Source organism: Thalassophryne amazonica, chromosome 4, assembly GCF_902500255.1.
Source record: "Thalassophryne amazonica chromosome 4, fThaAma1.1, whole genome shotgun sequence".
In the NCBI taxonomy this organism is placed as follows: domain Eukaryota; kingdom Metazoa; phylum Chordata; class Actinopteri; order Batrachoidiformes; family Batrachoididae; genus Thalassophryne; species Thalassophryne amazonica.
In genome coordinates this window covers 104709041-104733017 of record NC_047106.1, presented here as the reverse complement: position 1 = coordinate 104733017, position 23977 = coordinate 104709041, and the positions used below count along the sequence as shown (strand labels likewise).

Below are 23977 nucleotides of genomic sequence, written 5' to 3'. Positions count from 1 at the left end.
CTCTCTCTGGAAATCAGCTGTTGCTGTTTAGAAAACGAGGCGTAAAGTGATCAGATGATAAGTGTGCACACACAACCACAGTGGGTGATGAGAAGATACAGCCTGACGCACGTGCAGTGGGTGATCAGCTGTTTTGACCACATGCACGCACAGCGGGGTGTGTGAATGATCCAGCCTGATGCACGCACATCACTTCGATCAGCTGTTATGAGAACACATGCGTGCAGCGGTTCTATCAGCTGTTCGATCAGCTGTTCTGACCACACACATGCACAGTGGGGGTGTATGGATCATCCAGCCTGACGCACGTGCAGTGGTTTGATCAACTGTTATTCTGGCCGGACTGAAAGGCGTAGGAGGGGTCGCAGGAGGCCATGGGATCGCTGATAACCTTTCCCCACTTCTAATATTGCTCGACAGCAGTGTGCATGTGGTCTACATTCAAGCTGGCCTTGCAACTGTGCCCGCCTGTGTGGATTGCACTCAAGAATGCTGTACGAGGATTTTGAATGCAGCTCAAATTTGCCTGACTGTAGTTTGAATGTCCATTCGTGTGGTATTTGGGCACATTTGTGCTCTAGTGTGATGGGTAGGTGCATGCCGGCATGGTTGGGACATTCAGCCAGGATTCTATGTGGTCAAACAATTCAAACAGTCCCTCAAACGCTCTCTGAATTGCGAGTGAATTGCTGTACGAATATTATGACTGCAATCCAATTGCAGTACAGCTGCAGCTCGACCGCCGTTTGATTGTTTTTCAACATGAACACAACACAAGTGTAGAGTGCATATGCTCTGGCCACACAAATGTGCCGAGTGCTGTAAGAATGCTGTACGAGGAATACAAATCCAGCTTGAATTTGCCCAATTGTGGCTCAAATCCAGGGCAGCACGTTGGCTTAGTGGTTTGCACTGTTGCCTCACAGTGAGAAGGTCATGGGTTCAGTTCCCGCCTGTGGCCTTTCTGTGTGGTGTTTGCATGTTCTCCACGTGTTTGCGGTGGTTTCCTCCAGGTGCTCTGGTTTCCTCCCACATCCAAAGACAAGCGGTTAGGTGGATTGGAATCTTTAAAACTGTCCGTAGGTGTCCGTAGGCGTGCGAGTGGATGTGAATGTGTTTGTTTGTCTGTCTGTGGCCCTGCGACAGAGGGCACGCTCTATGACTACTGGGATAGGCTCCAGCCCCCCGCGACCCTTGATTGGACTAAGCGGTTGAAGATGAGTGAGTGAATGAGTGAGTGAATGAGTGTCTGGAATCCTCATTCGTACAGCATTCGGGCTCATTCATGCTCTCATGTGACAGGGGTATAACTGTTCTACTGTTCTAACTGGCTCAGCCAATAAATTACTGAGTTTTTGTCACATCCCTGGAGTTTTTTCCTGTCTGCATATTTGGGTTCAACATATACTACAAACCATAACAGATTTTACTGTCCATTCATAACTACGAGCGTGGAGTACATTTGATTTTGCATTTGCTTTCCCTTTTTGTGACAACCAATCACAGCTCTTAGAAGACTGCATTGTACCTAGCAACGTGGTCAATCCCACCTCCTCACAAAGATTAAAGTTTCTGTCCACTCATTGCTCAGAGATGCTCTCAGACACTTCCTAGATCACTCTGAGGCTAAGATTCCTTGCTAGGAATCTTTAGGCTACGTTGGGAGCTCTCTGAGAGGATTCTGAGATGCTTTGTGAATACAGGCCCTGGTTCATTATAAGCTTGGGACTCCGGCAAGGGCGGTCACATCTTCTCCTCTCTCCTCTTTCTCTGTGTTTTTCTATCTCTGCTCCAACCTTCAAACCTCCCAACTTCACCAGAATGTGATTTCTTTGAACTATATCTGGATTAACCATGGACTTGATCAGCTGGTCTCTGAATGCTATTGACACCATTTTTTCAACAAGGAAATCAGGGCTGGAGGACCCTGCGTGCCCAGATGGAACCTACCCTGCGGGCTATGTTCTCAACGCCTGGGAGAAGTGGCATGTAGTGTGCTTGGTACCACTCCCTGGGGAGGACGTCAAAGACTTATTTATATTTTGTTTTATTGTGGGAAGGATGACTTATTGGTTTATGTGCTGCCCTGACCTACTGGAGAATTGGCAAGACGGCTGCTACCAAAACCACAACCCATCACCTGTCCGTCATGATTAATGAGTTGGGCAAGATGATACAGTCTCAGACTGCATTAACCCTTGAACTCAGATGTAAGTTGGATAACATCTCAGAGCAAATGTACGTCTTGCAAAGGAAGATGTCGGAAACCAGGGAATACTCATAAAGTGGATTTGGTTGGTCAGAGGAGGTGCAAATGTGTTTCTCTGCTCAACACTAAACATGGCAGGCTTATCAGCCTCTGAAGGTCAAAATGCACCTCTGTTTTCCTCCAGACGAATTTCTACAGCCTTGGTGAACCATTCGGCTGCCCTCTTATCTTCTGCCCTCCCCTACAGTCTGATGTTGTCAAGGCAAATCCAGACATTATGCACACACTGACAGAAATTGATACAAACTCATATGAATGATACGAACTCATCTCATCTGCACACATGACACACACCCCTCTCTGCCCTCGCTCCCCTTGCTTCTGCCCTGCCACTCCCCCCGAGCTCACGGCTGCGCGGGACACTGCTGCAGCCCCCCACACTCACATTTCCTCAATTCGGATGACAGACTGTCTTAAAGTTTAGTGTATATACACAATCAAATGTATATCTATGGTTGTTTTAATTCTGATGTGTGCCATTATTTTTACGTTCAACTTAATTAACTTAATTGTATTTTTGTCTGAGGTGATTGGATGTGAACACTTGTTATGACTATCTATCTATCTATCTATCTATCTATCTATCTATCTATCTATCTATCTATCTATCTATCTATCTATCTATCTATCTATCTATCTATCTATCTATCTATCTATCTATCTATCTGTCTGTCTGTCTGTCTGTCTGTCTGTCTGTCTGTCTGTCTGTCTGTCTGTCTGTCTGTCTGTCTGTCTGTCTGTCTGTCTGTCTGTCTGTCTGTCTGTCTGTCTGTCTGTCTGTCTGTCTGTCTGTCTGTCTGTCTGTCTGTCATTAAAGCCCACTGTTGTGCATGGAGCTCCTGCAAACACTGGAATACACTGCTAATCTGCTGCTCCTGTTCACACGGACAGCGGCCTTGGTTCCATAATGGAACACAAATTGATTGACTCTCTACAGGGTCTAGCATGGCCAGATTGTACTGTAACATCTGGAGTACAACTGAGGACCCCTGACCAGAGAACCACATATGAGGCTAAGAACAAAGTTCTTGGCAGGCAGAGGGCCAGCAAAACAGGATATTAAGTCCCCATATTTTCGTGCTCTTTGTGACCTTTATGAGCACTTTTGAAGAATGTCACCTGAGTCATCTCTCATGAGGACCCCCTAGAACCCATGGGTGCTGCCATTTTGAATGTGGGCACTATGTCATACCATCCATTTCATCCACCATGAGCTTCCTGTCCGCATCAATTAGTATTACACTGATCATTCAAAAATCTGTCAATCTTGAGAATACACACATTACTGTTCTTGATATTCTACTTAGCAATGATATTTTCATGAATACCTTTTATAAACCCATATGTATGTACCATTAAAGCCTACAATAGCTTATCATTAACAAATCATGTCAGTGTATTTAAAGTACCTTCATCTCAAGACCCTCATACACTCAAGCAATTTTGAGCTATGGTGTATCACATACAATCAACACGATATATTTAATCAACTTACATTGATGTTTGGTCCAAGGCTTTGCCTTAGTTATATTAGTAAGAAAGATGTATTCACAAAAAAAATTCTCCACAATGACCGGGTTCTGTAGTATGGCTGGTACAATTTTCATTTGTATTTGTTTGCAAAAAGTCAAAATACTATTTGAACAATGTATTTAGCTTTTTTCCCCCTCAGTTTGAACCATACTCATGAACTTCTGATGTGGTAAACAGTTGAATTCCAAATGAGAAAAATCTGAGTTTATAATACCCCATTTAAATTGGGTATTAGCAATTCTACCTAAACCTTTTATTAACTGTATTTGCAAAACATAACATTAGCACACTGACAATCTGTACTATTGAAATGAGGAGGGGTGGGGGGACTTCAACAGACTGCATGTCAGATGGTTTCGTGTTTTCATGTCTTGTTAAACACTGTGTATCCATAGTGTTAAACAAGACATGCCAGCAGTTTAACTGTCATGGGTGGGTCAGGCAAGAGACAATCCAAATTTCAAACAGAGACCAGTGCAGAGATTCCCCAAGCAAACGTGCAAAGCAGGTGGGTAACTGAGAATAGGAGGTATGAACTTGGAGTGATGCTGAGAAATAAAGTTTTGTATTTAAGAAAACAAGTGCACGTTCTTGTCACGTAATGTGCAAGAGCTGTAAATGTAAAACTTTGGTTAAAACCACACTTGCTGCAGTTTTCAATGACATGGGTCCAAACATAAATTTGTTTGACTTACATAGCCATTGTAGTCCAAATAAAAATGCCAAATCGACAAGTCACAACAACTCACATGGCTATCATCAACACAAAATGATTCGTCTGTGGTGTTCATAAGACTACCAAAAAGAAATGATGTACAGGGTGACCCCACTAAAACAACCAGAGCCCATAAAAGTAGAAATAAATCCTACAAAGGTCCAGCAAATTTCTTGAAATTTGCTCAACTTAAACTTCAGTCTGTGTACAGTCATTCCCCAAAGTTTCAGTTATTTTGGTTGCTTTGCATAAAAGTCATATTCTTTGAAAATTATGCTCCAATTGGTATGTTTTGTTGGTGAAATACACCTCCAGGCAAAATGTCTTTTCCTTGGTTGACGAACAGAACAAGACTCAGGTTTTTTTTGCGGGGGGGGGGGGTCACCCTGTATCATGTGAAAAAGTGACATTTGTAAAGGAGAGAGTGGTCAAATATTTTATTTGTTGTTCTTTATTTGTGTATATTCTGTATTTTACTGCTCTTCACTACTTTCAGCACATTTAATTTACACATTTAATGTGCCATACATTTTGCACAGGAGTATATATTATTTGAAGTGTCTTAGACAGGATTAGAGAACTTAGAGAGTATTCAAGATTTTTATTCCAAAGTATTCAGTAATCAAACATTTTAATCTCCAGTGAAGCACCAAGTGATCCTGTCTCTGTACTGAGAGCACTTATATATAGAAAAATATGTTACTCAATTTCAGAAGAAAATGTACTCACTAAAAATGTGTTAAACTGTGGAAACGTCTGTATTTTCATCTCCATACTTGATAGTGCCTCCTTTTTCTTGTTGAATGAGTGGTCTTCAGCTCTGCGATTTAACCAACAAGACATATTCCATTGATGATAGCAGTGTGATGTTTAGGAGAGATGCCACTGGAGTTTTTATCAATTATATTTGTACATTAAAAAAAAAATAAGGGTAAAGCAATGAGCTATAGTTACTACAGAAGCATAAAGATGATCAGCCACAGCATGAAGATATGTGAAAGATAACTGCAAATGAGGCCGAGAAGAGAGATGATCTGTGAGCAGCAACAAGATTTCATGCTGAGACGAGTACTATAAATCTGGGCCCGTATCTGCAAAACAACTCAAAGTCCTCTCAAAGTGCTCCTAACTTAGACTAAAATTTCCTGACAAGGAATCTTAGCCTAAGAGTGAGCCAGCAGGTGTTTAAGAGCGAGTCTGAGCAAGGAGTGGACAGAAACTCCTATCGTTGTGAGGAGGCAGGGTTGACCCCATTGCTAGGTATGACACAGTTCTCTAAGAGCTGTGACTGGTTGCCACTGTAAGGGGAGGAGATTAAAAAAACAAAAAAAAAACAAATGTGCCCTCTCCTCCTAGTCATGAATGTACAGAGCCCACCTAGGGACACGGTGGTTAAGTTTTTTGGCCCAGATTATTGCGTTCCCTCATAAAATACCTTTTGCATTCCCTCGCAATAACCTAATATCATATTAAAGCTCATGCCTATCAGAGCACACAGTGAGTGGAATCAGGTGGGGGGAGACTGAATGCATATGTGCGCTCACACACGCACGAAACGCACACACACACACACACACACACACACACACACACACACACACACACACACACACACACACACACACACACACACACACACACACACACACACAGCAGACAGCAACAGGATTCATGAGAGAATGGGATCCCGTGAGATAGTAATTTGCTACAACTTGCACAGCTGTAAGACTCCAATTTTTCAATTTCAATTTATTTTCATTTATATAGCACCAAATCACAACAGAGTTGCCTCAAGGCGCTTCACACAACTAAGGTCTAACCTTACTAACCCCCCAGAGCAACAGTGGTAAGGAAAAACTCCCTCTGAGGAAGAAACCTCAAGCAGACCAGACTCAAAGGGGTGACGCTCTGCTTGAGCCATGCTGCAGACATAAATTACAGAACAATTCACAGAACAATTCACAAAACAAATATACAGGAAATGCTGTTGGTGCACAGGATAGGAGGGTCGCCACCACAAATACAATTCCCATCTCTGGATGCAGCTGCACCTTAAACAGAGAAAAAAACAGAATCAGGCATCAGAAAGACAAGAAATACTGTATAATTTGCCAGCATTAAACAACAAGAAAAACAGAAGAAATACTAAAGTGATCGCCGGCCACTAGCCCCAAGCTTCACTAAAAGACCCAGAATTTAAGCAAAGTTGAGGCCGCGGCACGCTCCGTTTACTAATAAAATGAATTAAAAGAGTAAAAAGCGTAAAACAAAACTATACCAGTATGCTAGCCATACGAAAGGGAAAATAAGTGCGTCTTAAGTCTGGGCTTGAAAGTCTCCACAGAATCTGAATGTTTTATTGTTGCAGGGAGATCATTCCACAGAACAGGGGCACGATAAGAGAAAGCTCTATGACCTGCAGACTTCTTATTCACCCTAGGGACACAAAGTAGTCCTGCACCCTGAGAACGCAAAGCCCAGGCCAGTACGTAAGGTTTAATTAGGTCAGCTAGGTAGGGAGGTGCCAGTCCATGAACAATTTCCGTATGAAATATTATACAAATAATGAATGTTTATGAGTTCAATGGCACAAATATTTCATGAGGTGAAAGCTGGAACATACCATTCAACAAGACGAAGCCGAGTTGAATGGTTTGTTCCAGCTTTCACTGAATTAAATATTCGTTCCATTGAAAGAATGTAAAAACATTCATTATTTGTTTTCTATAATGGCTAAAATAGATCCTTGTCATTTGTCATTTTATTAATTTATAAACAACAGAAAAGAGACTTATATTTTGCTGTTCTACTGCTGCTGAAGTCCAAATTGTAACGTGTAGTCCAGTGATGCTGTGCACTGACTTCGGACTTCCATAAAAAAAATAAAAATAAAAAGACTTTGTGTAGTTCCTCAGTCCAGCCAAAAATCACGTAAGCTTTTCATATGAACAGCTCTTCATGCATCCAGACAGCTTACAGCAAAGTGAATTGTGTGTATGTGTGTGTGTGTTACAAGAATTAGCAGCGTCAGTTAGCTCAATCAAATCATTGTGTCATTGTCCCCCGTGCACGCGCACACGCACACGCACATGCAACAGGGTCGGCGCTTGTGTGTACTACCAAAAATGACTGTGTACATCCTCAGTGCAGTGAAAAAAAAAAACACGTCAGAAATTAGTCCAGCTTTTCATTCTTTCTTCCTGCTAACAGCCTCCAGACACCACAGTGGATTTGTTTTGTGTGTGTTACAAGAATTAGCAGCGTCAGTTAGCTCAATCAAATTATGTCTCGGTAGAGTTGTTGTCCCCTGCACAAGCGCCGACCAGGTTGCGTGTGTGCGCGCGTGCGTGTACTACCACAAAAGACTGTGCACATCCTCAGTGCAGCAAAAAAAAAAATCACACCAGAATGAGTCCAGCTTTTCATTCCAACTCCCTGCCAACAGCCTCCAGACAGCACAGTGGATTTGTTTTGTGTGTGCGTGTGCAGGAGCACGTGCGCGTGCATGCGCGTGCATGAGCACGTGTGGGCACGCATACATGTACGTGTGCATGAGGACATGCATACGTGCATGTGTGTGCGTGCATCTGTGTGCGTGTGTGTGCAGACTGCAATGGTACCAAACGTATTGAACCAAATTTGCACTCTAAATGGAACCAAGCCGCACTCTAAATGCAATAGAACACAAATGAATTAATCCATGTCATGTGACATACAAAGCACCAATCAAATGACAAGGATCCACTCAGCCGTTATATAAAGTTTATTTATACAACCGTGATAGTAAATAGCAACACCTATTAGTGTGCCTTATGAATGTTTATGTTTTCATTTTTTACCATCCCCTGGCTGAAACAGACTGTTTTTCTTTAAAATATGCTTCAGAGTCTTCATGCACATAATCACATTGTGTCTCACAGACAAAGCTTCCAGTATATTATTGTATGTGAACCTCAGGCTAAAGTAAAACTAAATCAAGTTCTGGTTATCCATGATGTGCAATCCATCCAAACGATTCAATGAACCTGTGTGTCGCCAGGCTGGAAATATGGACTCAAAAGGTATTGCGTGGGAATGCAATAATATTGCAAGGGAACGCAAAAGTATTGCAACAATCTGGGCCAAAAAAAAAAAAAAAAAATTAACCACCATGTCCCTTGGCGGGCTCTGTATGAATGGACAGTGAAATCAACCGATCATATAACCTAAACTGCATTAAGACGTGTAATCGTGAGGATAACTTTATTTGATGAAACCCAGCAAAATTCAATGAATTGTTACACATTCACATGTCAAATATCTATATATTAAAAGCCTGCGTGCATGTGTGAGTTAATTTAGTACATTCATTGTGAGAACATAATATAATTTTAAATACATTAAAAAATACATGCATGACACAAGAAAGTGAAAACATTAATTTCCATTGTGGTCCATTTAAAATCAAATGACAAAATAGATGTAATAATAAAAGAAAATAACAATATTCATAATTCTGATGATAATAATAATAACAATAAGTTATATAATAATAATAATAAGAAGAAGAAGAATGATAATATTAACAGTGTGTATATGATAAGAAGAACCTAAACAATTTCATATGTACGAGTATACTCGTATGTCGCAGACATGAATGAGCGAAGCTCTTCAGCATCTCACCATGTCATTTAGGTCCTCCAGACGTTTTTCGGAGCAAATGCTTCAGGGGAGCATTAGTATGGTACCTTTCAGCTTCTCTCATGGCTCCACTCTCCCCAGATCTGCCACCTTTTAAAGCATTTTTCTTTTTTTTTTGCCTTTCAGCTTCTGGGGAGTGGAGCTCCCCCAGACACCCCTAATTACAGCCCTCTTAACCCCCTGCCACTTTAAGCATTTTTAAATGTAGATGTAAATTAATATTCAAACATTTCAGCTAGTTGACAGTAGGACTGTACAGTATGGCCAAATTATTGTATCTCAGTATTGTCATATCAATATGATATACGATATGACTATGACTTCACACAAAGTGACAGTGAAAATGAAACATTCTTAAACAAAACAGTAATAATACCACACTCATTTACCACCTTGTACTTTGTTTATGCCATTTCAAATACAAGAAATACAAAAAATATAAAGAATAAAAATTTCTAAAATTATCTTCCTCAAACTCAAACTGATAGCAAATCTCTAAAACTTGATAATAAGTAAATAATAATGTTTTATTGCTAGTTTTCTTCAGACAAGTCAGGGGATGGAAACATGAACATTTCCAAGTCACTGAAAATGTATTGGACTTTATTTACATCAATTATGAAGAAATGCAAAAGTTTATTTCACCAAAACATCAAATCTTGGCTTTCATCTTACATATACTTTCTGTCAAATTGTAGCGGAACTGTCAAGTCTTCTTTTTAAGAAAATCCTCCTCTACATCACTTCATCATGAAAATGGATTTCATATTTTATTTCATTATTATCAAGTTGTAGAGCTGTGCTTTCGGTTTGAGTTTAAGGAAGATAACTTTAGATTTATTAATCTAAAGTTACGTCACTGGTGTGTCACTCAGACAGCAAAATTAAGAGGTTATTTAAAAATAAATCCTTCAGAGAGCAAAATTCACTTTATATCTCATGAATAAGCAGCTGCCTGCTCGTTTAAAAATCACTGGAGACACACATGTATGATATAAGTCAACTTGAATTAAAGGACAAATGCTGCTTTTAACAACCTGGACCTCATTTCTGGCGTAAAATACTGTTGTTTACTTATGATATAACTATATATTACATATATATTACATATATTACACTATATAATATTACTTATGATATAACTTTGGTATCATTAGGAGTCTGTGAGTCAAACATTTTTCTTCTTCTACTAAGGTGAATTAGAACTTTTTGTGGTGCACAGATCTCTAAAATAATTACGTAGATCAAGCCAGTAGCATGTTACCTACTCACTGTCATCCTACATACAGAGAATATCTCTGCTTCCTCTGTCTTTTCTGCCATCTTCTCTGTTTAAGACACTTTTTGGCTTTTTAAAAGTCATCCTCCCTCCTCTTACCAGTTTGGCACCTTAGGAGCTCCCTTAAAGCCTAAGGTGCTTTGCGGACAACTTTCATCTTAGCAAGGGAAAAATTCTAAGAAATGTCTAAGAATTCAAGGAATTCTAAGATTTTTCTTAGAATAACATCACTAGAATCTGTTTTTAGCCTTGCATTGTGGATATGGGCCCTGATGTTTGCTTTGAGAATGCTGTTGGATAAGTACAGAGAAGGCCAGAAGGAGTTGCATTATGTGTTTGTGGATTTAGAGAAAATTTATTATACTGTTCCGACAGAGGAGTGGTGACATTTTGTGAGAACGCTGGGACTGGCTGAGATGTATGTGAGTGCAGTGCAGGATATGTACAAGGACACAGTATGACTGTAGTGAATTGTTTGTAAGAACAATGGATGTCTTCAAAGTGAAGGTGGGATTCCATGAAGGACCAATCTGCTTTGACTTCTTTCCGAGTTGCAGGGCAGGAGTCTCCACAACTGTGATATTTGTAGATGACATTATGATCTGTGGTGAGACTGTGGAGCAGATTGAGGTGATTCTGGAGAGGTGAAGTTGCATACTGGAGAGAACGGGAATGAAAGTTAGTCAGAGCCAGATGGAGTACATGGCAGAATGCTGTGGTTGAAAGGAGTGGAGGTAGTGAAAGTAGATGAGATTAAGTACTTTACTTCAGCTGTTCAAAGTGAAGCCCACTGTCATTGATGAGTGCAGAAGAGAGTGTAACCTGAGTGGTGGTGACTTTTTTGGGAAAACAGTTGGCACACTGAACATTTTAGTTTATGTTGTTGATATTGTCATACATTTTACAATGACAGCAGTATTATTAAAAGGAGCATGTATGGTTTTGTACGTGCATATTTGGAATTCTGGAATTGAATTCCTTTTGTGCTATTTTACTGGCCATTGGGTTGGGTTTTGGCCAGTTTTGAATGGCTAGCAGATTTTAACACAGACCTGGAAAACAGTGGTACAGGTATTCTCTGAGGAGAAAGGGACTGAAAGTAATTTGTAAGAAGACAGAGTACATGCATGTAAATAACACTGTACACAGAAGAGCAATGAGGTTACAAGGAATAGATGGTGATGGTAGATGAGTTTAACTACTTGGGGCCAACTGTTCAATGTACTGTAGACTATGGTAGAGATGTAGAGAAAAGAGTGGGCTAAGAAGGTTGGTAGTAGTGATATGTGACAGAAGGGTATCTTTTTGAGCAAATGGCAAATTTACAAGATGGCAGTAAATGCAGCAATGTTGTATAGATTGGAGGTGATAGTGCTTACACAAACAGGAGATAGAGCTGAAAAGGCTGCAAAGAAAAGTTTAGAGAAAAAGTCAGAGAGGTGAGCTAGAGATGGTTTGGGCATGCACAGACCAGGGAACCAGGGTATACTTGGAGAAGGATGTAGAGGATGGAGCTACCAGGCAGGAGGTAAAGAAGGAGGAGGCCAAAGAGGAGATTTATGGAATTGGAGGAAATGCAGGTGGTTAGTGTGACAAAGGAACATGTAGAGGACAGGGTGTCATGGAGACATCTGATACACTGCAACTGGGTACATATCTGGACTCATTAATGACGTGATTGGAACATAGTCTTCCAAAAATTTAAAGCTTTTCTGGTGCTTATACAGTGAGGCAAATAAGTATTTGATCCACTGTTGATTTTGCAAGTTTTCCCACCTACAAAGAATGGGCAGGTCTTTAATTTTATCATAGGTGCACTTCAACTGTGAGAGACAGAATATATATATAAAATAAAAACATCAGAAATCACATGGTAGGATTTTTAAATAATTAGCATTTTACTGCATGAAATAAGTACAGTATTTGATACAATTTAACAGACTTTAATATTTGGTACAGAAACCTTTGTTTGCAATTACAGAGGTCAGACGTTTCCTGTAGTTCTTGACCAAGTTTGCACACACTCCAGCAGGGATTTTGGTACACTCCTCCATACAGATCTTCTTCAGATCTTTCAGGTTTTGAGTTTCAGCTCCGCCAAAGATTTTCTACTGAGTTCCAGTCTGGAGACTGGCTAGGCCACTCCAGGACTTTAAAATGCTTCTTATGAAGCCACTCCTGAGTTGCCCTGGCTGTCTTTGTCATGCTGGAAGACCCAGGCACTACCCATCTTCAATGCTCTTACTGAAGGAAAAAGGTTGTTTGCCAAAATCTCACGATACCTGACCCCATCCATCTTCCCTTCAATACGGTGCAGTCGCCCTGTCCCCTTTGCAGAAAAGCACCCCAAAAAATGATGTCCCCCCCCATGCTTCATGGTTGGGACGGTGTTCTTGGGGTTCTTCTCATTCTTCAAACATGGCGAGTGGAGTTGACACAAAAAGCTCTATTTTGGTCTCATCTGACCACATGACCTTCTCCCATGCCTCCTCTGGATCATCCAGGTGGTTACTGGTGAACTTCAAATTGGCCTGGACATGTGCTGGCTTGAGCAGGGGAACCTGCAGGATTTTAAACCATGACGGCATAGTGTGTTAAACCCTGGTCCCACCAATAATGAAGGATGAATAATGAGCCACGCAGCATGTTTTTTTTTTTTTCTACGAGAGGACTTATTCAACTATCGTGGGAGAATGGTGGCTCCGAGTGGCTCTTAGAGGCATTATCTTTGGTTAAAGGAATAATGTCAATTAAGGATTCTATGACCAGGGCCAGGTGGAACGGTCGCCTCAGCAACCAGGAACTAAGGAAGAAGACATGCAGGGTGAGTGAAAAGCACTTGTAACGCTGTCCTCAAAAACAGTCACAGTCTACCACAGGCTTAACACAGGTTGCTTCAGGGGTCAGGAAATAAAGTTCTCTTCTTAAGAAATAAAGTTTACTGTTTAGTAATTGTTCATAGTTTATAAGTTGTACCCAAAGGTCAGAGGTCAAGTGCTGCATGTTGTAATGCAGTTCCAACTAAGCAGGACTTGATACAGGTGAGTTCTCAATGGTTTGATATTAGATTTCATGCAGTTCTTGGGAGAGTTCTTGGCACAGTTCTTTATCATAGCACAATCACAAATGGGGACATGTGAGAACGGGATCTCACTGAGATGTGGGGAACTTAACTGGCGTGTAGTCGAGACGCACCCTACGCCGAGAGCCGAGGAGTTCCCAAAGTGACATAGCTGTGCAGGAAGTCAGAGCCAGGATCCAGGTCCACTTGTGAGCCGTCCTGGAATCATCTGGAACACCAGGAAAAGACAGTTTGCTCTAATAAGGGAATTCGAGGGGGAGGCTAGCATTACCTGAGCATAAGATGTGGGAAGCTTCGGCATCTTGAGCGCACAGCTGGAAGATGCAGTAAGGGTCATGGGGCGACGATCAGGTTTGGTCCTTCTGGTATCTGTCTGGATCATGGGATGAGGCTCTGAAACCTGGTGAGGCAAAACAAGGAAAGCAAGGCAACAAACAAACAACACATCTCTGGCAGTTCATGAACAGAAAGTCAGGCTTTAAATAGTCTATCCATAATCACTCATCTGATCCAGGTGTGAAAACAAAACTGAGGGCGCCATCTGGTGGAGAAACAATCACATGACACTGGTAAAACAACAATAAAAAAACAGAGTCCAGGGGAAATCCTGACAAAATAATCAGTTTTCCTGCCAGTTTTCTTTAGACAAGTCACGGGATTGATACAAGTCACCGAATATGTCTTGGACTTTATTTACATCAATTATGAAGAAATACAAACAGTATGGCACTTTTTGGTAAATCTGTATGGAGTAGATAGTTCTCAAAAACTGAGTGACTGTGCAAGAAGGAGAAGAGTGAGGAAAGACACCAAGACACCATGACAACCTCTGAAGAAGTTACAGGCTTCTCTGGCTGTGATTGCAGAAATTGTGTATAGTGCATGTTTTGCAGTTTGTATCCCTAGTTATACAGCTTCATGATGAAGTAGTATATAGGAGGATTTTCTTTCACCAAAACATCTCCTCTAGGCTTGCATCTCAGATGTACCTTCTGGCAAATCTCAGATGTACTTTCTGGCAAATTGTAGCTGAATGTTCAGGTCTTCTTTTTACAGAAAATCCTGTACTGCAGTGTATGTAGGCAAACAAGCGCCCCTATCAGAAAACCTCTCACAACTGTCTCCTTCTAGGTTTACTATCTACATAACAATGTGCCAGGTTCCACTCACACAACTCTTTGATAATTCTCTCATGGGTATAATTTGTGTTACACCCAGAATACATTGATGATAAATTAAAGAGACTAAATGCAACCATTTGATCTCTGTGCATTACTTTGTGCTCAGGTTATCCATTGTGGAAATAACAAAGCTGAGTAGGGTATGCCCCGAGTGCACTTTCTTGGTGCAGTTTAGAATGTGTGCTGTCCTGTACTTATATGTTGAAGAGACAGTATATACTGTAATATAACTAATCATATCCTTGCATGGCTTACATGAAGATGCATTAGTCAGTTGTGATATGTTACATCTCCTTTCAGTGTTTCTTGAACTTATCTTCGATTTTTCATCTTGTACCTGGGTGTTAATGCTAATGGAGTACTGTATTACTAAAGACAGTGATGGCTACACTAAGTGGACTTCTATCTGTATCTCCAGATGGGCAAAGGAAGATATACTGATGAGCACGGAGGTATTTTAAAAGAGTGAGTGCTACAAATGCAGAGACACATATCCACACTCAGCCATTTATACTAGAAAGGCAGTGAGGTGAGCATGAAGGTCCTGTCCATTTGGAAGACTGACAGCACAATCTGACACATCTTAATCACATCTGGTTGTCGCATCCATCAAAGAAATTACTATTGTTAAATATTATGCTCTGTCTATCAGAGGGCCAGTACATTTCCATTAATAATTTGGATAACCTTCAGGTAACATTTTGAAATGAGTGACTCTGAGAAATATTTATTATATGTAAGCACAGGGTTGGCTTTGATATGTTGCCTGTTTTGTTACCTCCGCCAAGGAGGTTATGTTTTCAGTAGAGTTTGTTGTTTGTCTGTCTGTGTGTTTGTCAGCAGGATAACTCATGAAATTCTGAACGGATTTTGATGAAGTTTTGTGGAGTGGTTGGAAATGACAAGAGGAACAAGTGATTAAATTTTAGTGGTGATCCGGATCACGATCCGGATCCAGGAATTTTTAAAGGATTCTTCAGCATTGCGGGATAGGGGGAATTTTGACATTTTAGTTTCTAACTCCACAAAACAAGGCAGAAAGGCTTGAAACAAATTAGGGTGTAACATAGTCAAATGTTCTATAAACAACAAAGTTTGGTGATGATCGGATCCAGATTCCAGATCTGGTGATCCAGAATATGCAAAATATAGGGAAAATAGAAAATGTGTCAGTGTGAGGTGACAAATGAAGATAGAGATGCACAACTAACACCAAATTGTAGCTGAATCTGTACTGATTCAGTAAGGTGTCATCAGATTTGATGTAGCTTCAAATGTTATGGAGCTAGATCCAGAAGAAAACCGCCATTACCGAAAAATTGTTTTTATACAATAACTTTTGAACTAATAAAGACATAAAAGTGTTTCCAAGTTCTAGTGGTATGTTTTCATGGTCAAGGATGTCAAATATAAAGGAAAGAAAAGTGTATGTATCATAGTTTTGGTTTTAACTCTGAATTGTTGAATAGATCACTGTGCCAAGGAGGGAATCTCTTTAGGGTCAGTGACCCTATGGCCTTGTGTAGCACATGCAACACTTAAAAAATAGTTCTATTTCAGAATTTACTGTTATTACCTCCACCAAGGAGGTTATGTTTTCGGTCGAGTTTGTTTGTTTGTCTGTCTGTTGTCAGCAGGATAACTCAAAAAGTTTTGAATGGATTTGATGAAATTTTGTGGAGTGGTTGGAAATGACAAGAGGAACAAGTGATTACATTTTAGTGGTGATCTGGATCACGATCTGGATCCAGGAATTTTTAAAGGATTCTTCACCATTGCGGGATAGGGGGAATTTTGACATCCTAGTTTCTAACTCCACAAAAACAAGGCAGAAAGGCTTGAAAAAAATTAGGGTGTAACATAGTCAAATGTTCTATGAAACAACAAAGTTTGGTGATGAGCGGATCCGGATTCCGGATCTGGTGATCCAGAATATGCAAAAATATAGGGAAAATAGAAAATGTGTCAGTGTGAGGTGACAAATGAAGCTAGAGATGCACAACTAATGCCAAATTGTAGCTGAATCTGTACGCATTCAGTAAGGTGTCATCAGATTTGATGTAGCTTCAAATGTTATGGAGCTAGATCCAGAAGAAAACCGCCATTACCGAAAAATTGTTTTTATACAATAACTTTTGAACTAAATAAAGACATAAAAGTGTTTCCAAGTTCTAGTGGTATGTTTTCATGGTCAAGGATGTCAAATATAAAGGAAAGAAAAGTGTATGTATCATAGTTTGGTTTTAACTCTGAATGTTGAATAGATCACTGTGCCAAGGAGGGAATCTCTTTAGGGTCAGTGACCCTATGGCCTTGTGTAGCACATGCAACACTTAAAAAATAGTTCTATTTCAGAATTTACTGTATTACCTCCACCAAGGAGGTTATGTTTTCGGTCGAGTTTGTTTGTTTGTCTGTTGTCAGCAGGATAACTCAAAAAGTTTGAATGGATTTTGATGAAATTTTGTGGAGTGGTTGGAAATGACAAGAGGAACAAGTGATTACATTTTAGTGGTGATCTGGATCACGATCTGGATCCAGGAATTTTTTAAAGGATTCTTCACCATTGCGGGATAGGGGGAATTTTGACATCCTAGTTTCTAACTCCACAAAAACAAGGCAGAAAGGCTTGAAAAAAATTAGGGTGTAACATAGTCAAATGTTCTATGAAACAACAAAGTTGGTGGAGCGGATCCGGATTCCGGATCTGGTGATCCAGAATATGCAAAATATAGGGAAAATAGAAAATGTGTCAGTGTGAGGTGACATTCCCTGTGCTTGTCTGGTTATTCCTTGTTTTTTGTCTGTTCATTCTCTCTGTTGTCCATCAGACTTTTGCCTCCCTTGTGTTTTGGATTCCCTTTTGTTCACTGTGTCATCACTAAGGGCCCCGGCACACTTACCATGAATGAGCACAAATCAGCCTGAATGGGAAAACAACCAAAATCTGAGCCACATTTGTGAGGGACAGACATTTGTACTGCTGTGTGTGAATAGCCAGAATGTGTTTCGAAGCCTCTTCAAATGATTCATGCACATTCGTAGTGCAACAGCTCCCAAATCCAGTTTGACTACCCAGAGTGCAGGTCAAATGTGGACACACACAGCATGAAACAGAACAAAAATAAAATTAAAACTGCAAAGTAAAAAAAAATGCAGCACAGAACCCCACAGTGCAGCAGGAATATGCCGATTGCACCTCCAATGCCATATGTGCCACCCTAAGTCTGGGTGTAAGGCAAGCAAGGGGGGCGTGGCAGAGTGAGTGCTGTGGTTTGCTTTTCTGAAGACCTGCCATGTCCCACTGCTGTATGTCAAATGACATCCAACCTATGAACTGAGTACATGTCGGTGGATGGGTTGGATGTCTCCCCATTGCACATGCTCCCTCTCTCTCTGGAAATCAGCTGTTGCTGTTTAGAAAACGAGGCGTAAAGTGATCAGATGATAAGTGTGCACACACAACCACAGTGGGTGATGAGAAGATACAGCCTGACGCACGTGCAGTGGGTGATCAGCTGTTTTGACCACATGCACGCACAGCGGGGTGTGTGAATGATCCAGCCTGATGCACGCACATCACTTCGATCAGCTGTTATGAGAACACATGCGTGCAGCGGTTCTATCAGCTGTTCGATCAGCTGTTCTGACCACACACATGCACAGTGGGGGTGTATGGATCATCCAGCCTGACGCACGTGCAGTGGTTTGATCAACTGTTATTCTGGCCGGACTGAAAGGCGTAGGAGGGGTCGCAGGAGGCCATGGGATCGCTGATAACCTTTCCCCACTTCTAATATTGCTCGACAGCAGTGTGCATGTGGTCTACATTCAAGCTGGCCTTGCAACTGTGCCCGCCTGTGTGGATTGCACTCAAGAATGCTGTACGAGGATTTTGAATGCAGCTCAAATTTGCCTGACTGTAGTTTGAATGTCCATTCGTGTGGTATTTGGGCACATTTGTGCTCTAGTGTGATGGGTAGGTGCATGCCGGCATGGTTGGGACATTCAGCCAGGATTCTATGTGGTCAAACAATTCAAACAGTCCCTCAAACGCTCTCTGAATTGCGAGTGAATTGCTGTACGAATATTATGACTGCAATCCAATTGCAGTACAGCTGCAGCTCGACCGCCGTTTGATTGTTTTTCAACATGAACACAACACAAGTGTAGAGTGCATATGCTCTGGCCACACAAATGTGCCGAGTGCTGTAAGAATGCTGTACGAGGAATACAAATCCAGCTTGAATTTGCCCAATTGTGGCTCAAATCCAGGGCAGCACGTTGGCTTAGTGGTTTGCACTGTTGCCTCACAGTGAGAAGGTCATGGGTTCAGTTCCCGCCTGTGGCCTTTCTGTGTGGTGTTTGCATGTTCTCCACGTGTTTGCGGTGGTTTCCTCCAGGTGCTCTGGTTTCCTCCCACATCCAAAGACAAGCGGTTAGGTGGATTGGAATCTTTAAAACTGTCCGTAGGTGTCCGTAGGCGTGCGAGTGGATGTGAATGTGTTTGTTTGTCTGTCTGTGGCCCTGCGACAGAGGGCACGCTCTATGACTACTGGGATAGGCTCCAGCCCCCCGCGACCCTTGATTGGACTAAGCGGTTGAAGATGAGTGAGTGAATGAGTGAGTGAATGAGTGTCTGGAATCCTCATTCGTACAGCATTCGGGCTCATTCATGCTCTCATGTGACAGGGGTATAACTGTTCTACTGTTCTAACTGGCTCAGCCAATAAATTACTGAGTTTTTGTCACATCCCTGGAGTTTTTTCCTGTCTGCATATTTGGGTTCAACATATACTACAAACCATAACAGATTTTACTGTCCATTCATAACTACGAGCGTGGAGTACATTTGATTTTGCATTTGCTTTCCCTTTTTGTGACAACCAATCACAGCTCTTAGAAGACTGCATTGTACCTAGCAACGTGGTCAATCCCACCTCCTCACAAAGATTAAAGTTTCTGTCCACTCATTGCTCAGAGATGCTCTCAGACACTTCCTAGATCACTCTGAGGCTAAGATTCCTTGCTAGGAATCTTTAGGCTACGTTGGGAGCTCTCTGAGAGGATTCTGAGATGCTTTGTGAATACAGGCCCTGGTTCATTATAAGCTTGGGACTCCGGCAAGGGCGGTCACATCTTCTCCTCTCTCCTCTTTCTCTGTGTTTTTCTATCTCTGCTCCAACCTTCAAACCTCCCAACTTCACCAGAATGTGATTTCTTTGAACTATATCTGGATTAACCATGGACTTGATCAGCTGGTCTCTGAATGCTATTGACACCATTTTTTCAACAAGGAAATCAGGGCTGGAGGACCCTGCGTGCCCAGATGGAACCTACCCTGCGGGCTATGTTCTCAACGCCTGGGAGAAGTGGCATGTAGTGTGCTTGGTACCACTCCCTGGGGAGGACGTCAAAGACTTATTTATATTTTGTTTTATTGTGGGAAGGATGACTTATTGGTTTATGTGCTGCCCTGACCTACTGGAGGAATTGGCAAGACGGCTGCTACCAAAACCACAACCCATCACCTGTCCGTCATGATAATGAGTTGGGCAAGATGATACAGTCTCAGACTGCATTAACCCTTGAACTCAGATGTAAGTGGATAACATCTCAGAGCAAATGTACGTCTTGCAAAGGAAGATGTCGGAAACCAGGGAATACTCATAAAGTGGATTGGTTGGTCAGAGGAGGTGCAAATGTGTTTCTCTGCTCAACACTAAACATGGCAGGCTTATCAGCCTCTGAAGGTCAAAATGCACCTCTGTTTTTCCTCCAGACGAATTTCTACAGCCTTGTGGAACCATTCGGCTGCCCTCTTATCTTCTGCCCTCCCCTACAGTCTGATGTTGTCAAGGCAAATCCAGACATTATGCACACCACTGACAGAATTGATACAAACTCATATGAATGATACGAACTCATCTCATCTGCACACATGACACACACCCCTCTCTGCCCTCGCTCCCCTTGCTTCTGCCCTGCCACTCCCCCGAGCTCACGGCTGCGCGGGACACTGCTGCAGCCCCCCCACACTCACATTTCCTCAATTCGGATGACAGACTGTCTTAAAGTTTAGTGTATATACACAATCAAATGTATATCTAATGGTTGTTTTAATTCTGATGTGTGCCATTATTTTACGTTCAACTTAATTAACTTAATTGTATTTTTGTCTGAGGTGATTGGATGTGAACACTGTTATGACTATCTATCTATCTATCTATCTATCTATCTATCTATCTAATCTATCTATCTATCTATCTATCTATCTATCTATCTATCTATCTATCTATCTATCATCTATCTATCTATCTGTCTGTCTGTCTGTCTGTCTGTCTGTCTGTCTGTCTGTCTGTCTGTCTGTCTGTCTGTCTGTCTGTCTGTCTGGTCTGTCTGTCTGTCTGTCTGTCTGTCTGTCTGTCTGTCTGTCTGTCTGTCTGTCTGTCTGGTCTGTCTGTCTGTCATTAAAGCCCACTGTTGTGCATGGAGCTCCTGCAAACACTGGAATACACTGCTAATCTGCTGCTCCTGTTCACACGGACAGCGGCCTTGGTTCCATAATGGAACACAAATTGATTGACTCTCTAAAGGGTCTAGCATGGCCAGATTGTACTGTAACATCTGGAGTACAAACTGAGGACCCCTGACCAGAGAACCACATATGAGGCTAAGAACAAAGTTCTTGGCAGGCAGAGGGCCAGCAAAACAGGATATTAAGTCCCCATATTTTCGGCTCTTTGTGACCTTATGAGCACTTTTGAAGAATGTCACCTGAGTCATCTCTCATGAGGACCCCCTAGAACCATGGGTGCTGCCATGTTGAATGTGGGCACTATGTCATACCATCCATTTCATCCACCATGAGCTTCCTGTCCGCATCAATTAGTATTACACTGATCATTCAAAAATCTGTCAATCTTGAGAATACACACTTACTGTTCTTGAATTCTACTTAGCAATGATATTTTCATGAATACCTTTTATAAACCCATATGTATGTACCATTAAAGCCTACAATAGCTTATCATTAACAAATCATGTCAGTGTATTTAAAGTACCTTCATCTCAAGACCCTCATACACTCAAGCAATTTTGAGCTATGGTGTATCACATACAATCAACACGATATATTTAATCAACTTACATTGATGTTTGGTCCAAGGCTTTGCCTTAGTTATATTAGTAAGAAAGATGTATTCACAAAAAAAATTCTCCACAATGACCGGGTTCTGTAGTAGGCTGGTACAATTTTCATTTGTATTTGTTTGCAAAAAGTCAAAATACTATTTGAACAATGTATTTAGCTTTTCTTTCCCCCCTCAGTTTGAACCATACTCATGAACTTCTGATGTGGTAAACAGTTGAATTCCAAATGAGAAAAATCTGAGTTTATAATACCCCCATTTAAATTGGGTATTAGCAATTCTACCTAAACCTTTTATTAACTGTATTTGCAAAACATAACATTAGCACACTGACAATCTGTACTATTGAAATGAGGAGGGGTGGGGGGACTTCAACAGACTGCATGTCAGATGGTTTCGTGTTTTCATGTCTTGTTAAACACTGTGTATCATAGTGTTAACAAAGACATGCCAGCAGTTTAACTGTCATGGGGGGTCAGGCAAGAGACAATCCAAATTTCAACAGAGACCAGTGCAGAGATTCCCCAAGGCAAACGTGCAAAGCAGGTGGGTAACTGAGAATAGGAGGTATGAACTTGGAGTGATGGCTGAGAAATAAAGTTTTGTATTTAAGGAAACAAGTGCACGTTCTTGTCACGTAATGTGCAAGAGCTGTAAATGTAAAACTTTGGTTAAAACCACACTTGCTGCAGTTTTCAATGACATGGTCCAAACATAAATTGTTTGACTTACATAGCCATTGTAGTCCAAATAAAATGCCAAATCGACAAGTCACAACAACTCACATGGCTATCATCAACACAAAATGATTCGTCTGTGGTGTTCATAAGGACTCCCAAAAAGAAATGATGTACCAGGTGGACCCACTAAAACAACCCAGAAGCCCATAAAAGTAGTAAATAAATCCTACCAAGTGTCCAGCAAAATTTCTTGAAATTTGCTCAACTTAAACTTCGTCTGTGTACAGTCATTCCCCAAAGTTTCAGTTATTTTGGTTGCTTTGCATAAAAGTCATATTCTTTGAAAATTATGCTCCAATTGGTATGTTGTGTTGGTGAAAGACACCTCCAGGCAAATGTCTTTCCTTGGTTGACGAACAGAACAAGACTCAGGTTTTTTTGTTGCGGGGGGGGGGGGTCACCCTGTATCATGTGAAAAAGTGACATTTGTAAGGAAGAAGAGTGGTCAACGATTTCTTTGTTGTTCTTTATTTGTGTATATTCTGTATTTTACTGCTCTTCACTACTTCAGCACATTTAAATTTACACATTTAATGTGCCATACATTTTGCACAGGAGTATATATTATTTGAAGTGTCTTAGACAGGATTAGAGAACTTAGAGAGTATTCAAGATTTTTATTCCAAAGTATTCAGTAATCAAACATTTTAATCTCCAGTGAAGCACCCAAGTGATCCTGTCTCTGTACTGAGAGCACTATATATAGAAAAATATGTTACTCAATTTCAGAAGAAAAGTACTCACTAAAATGTGTTTTTAAAACTGTGGAAACGTCTGGTATTTCCTCTCCATACTTGATAGTGCCTCCTTTTTCTTGTTGAATGAGTGGTCTTCAGCTCTGCGATTTAACCAACAAGACATATCCATTGATGATAGCAGTGTGATGTTTAGGAGAGATGCCAATGGAGTTTTTATCAATTATATTTGTACATTAAAAAAAAAATAAGGGTAAAGCCAAGAGCTATAGTACTACAGAAGGCAATAAAGATGATCAGCCCACAGCATGAAGATATGTGAAAGATAACTGCAAATGAGGCCGAGAAGAGAGATGATCTGTGAGCAGCAACAAGATTTCATGCTGAGACGAGTACTATAAATCTGGGCCCGTATCTGCAAAACAACTCAAAGTCCTCTCAAAGTGCTCCTAACTTAGACTAAAATTCCTGACAAGGAATCTTAGCCTAAGAGTGAGCCAGCAGGTGTTTAAGAGCGAGTCTGAGCAAGGAGTGGACAGAACTCCTATCGTTGTGAGGAGGCAGGGTTGACCCCATTGCTAGGTATGACACAGTTTCTCTAAGAGCTGTGACTGGTTGCCACTGTAAGGGGAGGAGATTTAAAAAAACAAAA

General features: G+C 41.1%; 1 long non-coding RNA gene across 1 annotated transcript; it reads left to right on the top strand.

Annotated features, from left to right (window-relative positions):
* Positions 1-693: 693 nt before the first annotated feature.
* LOC117509243 lies at positions 694-18661 on the top strand. The gene is made up of 3 exons (XR_004560328.1): positions 694-821; positions 4311-4314; positions 18618-18661. It is a non-coding gene; the product is annotated as an uncharacterized LOC117509243 (long non-coding RNA).
* The last annotated feature ends 5316 nt before the right edge of the window (positions 18662-23977 follow it).